Genomic DNA, 1,384 nt, shown 5'->3' with positions numbered 1-1,384 from the left:
TGTAAATAAAATAATTAAAATAATAAATTAAATTATATTTTTTTCTTTTTCCGTGATTTCCTGCGAAACAAAGCAAAAACGAGCATATGTCTATAGGCCTTTTTTTCTTAGTTTTTAACTCCTCTACACGCTCCCGAAGTTTTGCCATTTAATTTGGAAACACCCTGTATAATTTTAAAATTCCATAGAGAGAATCTTTTATACACATGATACATATCATTAGAGTTAAATAAATATATTATAAATCACAAGTATAAATTACAGACGTTTCGACATCATCGTTGTGTTTGCTTGAAATGTATAAACCATGTTCTAGATATAGTAAGCAAGTTTGCTTTATTTCATTGGGACGATTACTACATCTAGAATTTAAAGAGGACACAATAATAATGTCGAAACGTCTGTAATTTATACTCTAGATTTATAATATATGACAGATATTTCACAAAGGAACATCTTGTGTTGGCTCACATTGACAATTTTTCCTTAACTTATTTGTTAAATATTGAAAGAAAAAAGCCTTCGATTTATTAATACCTTATAAATCATAAAAGGTCGTCGATGCACCTCAGCACAATCATCACCAATGTCATTGCAATCAATTTGTTTCGGATTAATAAAAAATTCTCTAATTAATCTTTCTCCTTCCTTTTTGTTGCTTATAAATTTAATACGATGTTCACCATGATGAGAAATTATAACAGAAACCAATTCAGGAAGAATTTAATATACCGAAAACTCGAAAAGAATTTTGTTTTCGTCTCTAGTTTGTCATAAGGCGCGCATTATGTAGCCCGTCTATCTGTACGTAGTGCGAGAAGTTGCGCGTAGTTGATCTTCACGTTGTTGTGGATTTTTCTCGATTTTGATGACAGCTTATGTTAAGTTACAATGTCTAATCAAACAGGAAGACGTCTTTTAGAATTTATTCGAAAATATTTTGAATTTAATTCAAATACTGGTTACTCTACATGTAACATCTTGATAAAAGATGCGAAGACAAGAAAAGAGAAACAATGCGAAAAATTGCTGAAGGTAAGTATTTATCCAGTTTGATAAAAAAAGGATTCGGACTGTTAACATATATTTATGTTATTATACATTGCGCAATCTATTTGCAACATTGCAATGAGATATATCTGTAATCACTTTGCAATCTTTCTGTGCTGTATGGGTTTGTATTTTTTTACTCTGGTCAGATAAAATTTAGAGGTTTACTTTTTCTGAACAGGGTCAATATTCGGGAAAATTAGAAAAACATATCGTCAAGATACATCCTGAAAGTATTGCATGTATAAATATTACTTCTGAAAGAATTCGAAGAAATCGAAGGGTCCCATTGAAAAGAAAAACAAATAGTGAGTATTACAATTCCTACATGGAG

This window comes from Trachymyrmex cornetzi, unplaced genomic scaffold, assembly GCF_001594075.2.
Source record: "Trachymyrmex cornetzi isolate Tcor2-1 unplaced genomic scaffold, Tcor1.1 scaffold640, whole genome shotgun sequence".
NCBI classification, from domain to species: Eukaryota; Metazoa; Arthropoda; class Insecta; order Hymenoptera; family Formicidae; genus Trachymyrmex; species Trachymyrmex cornetzi.
This window is presented reverse-complemented; position numbering follows the sequence as displayed.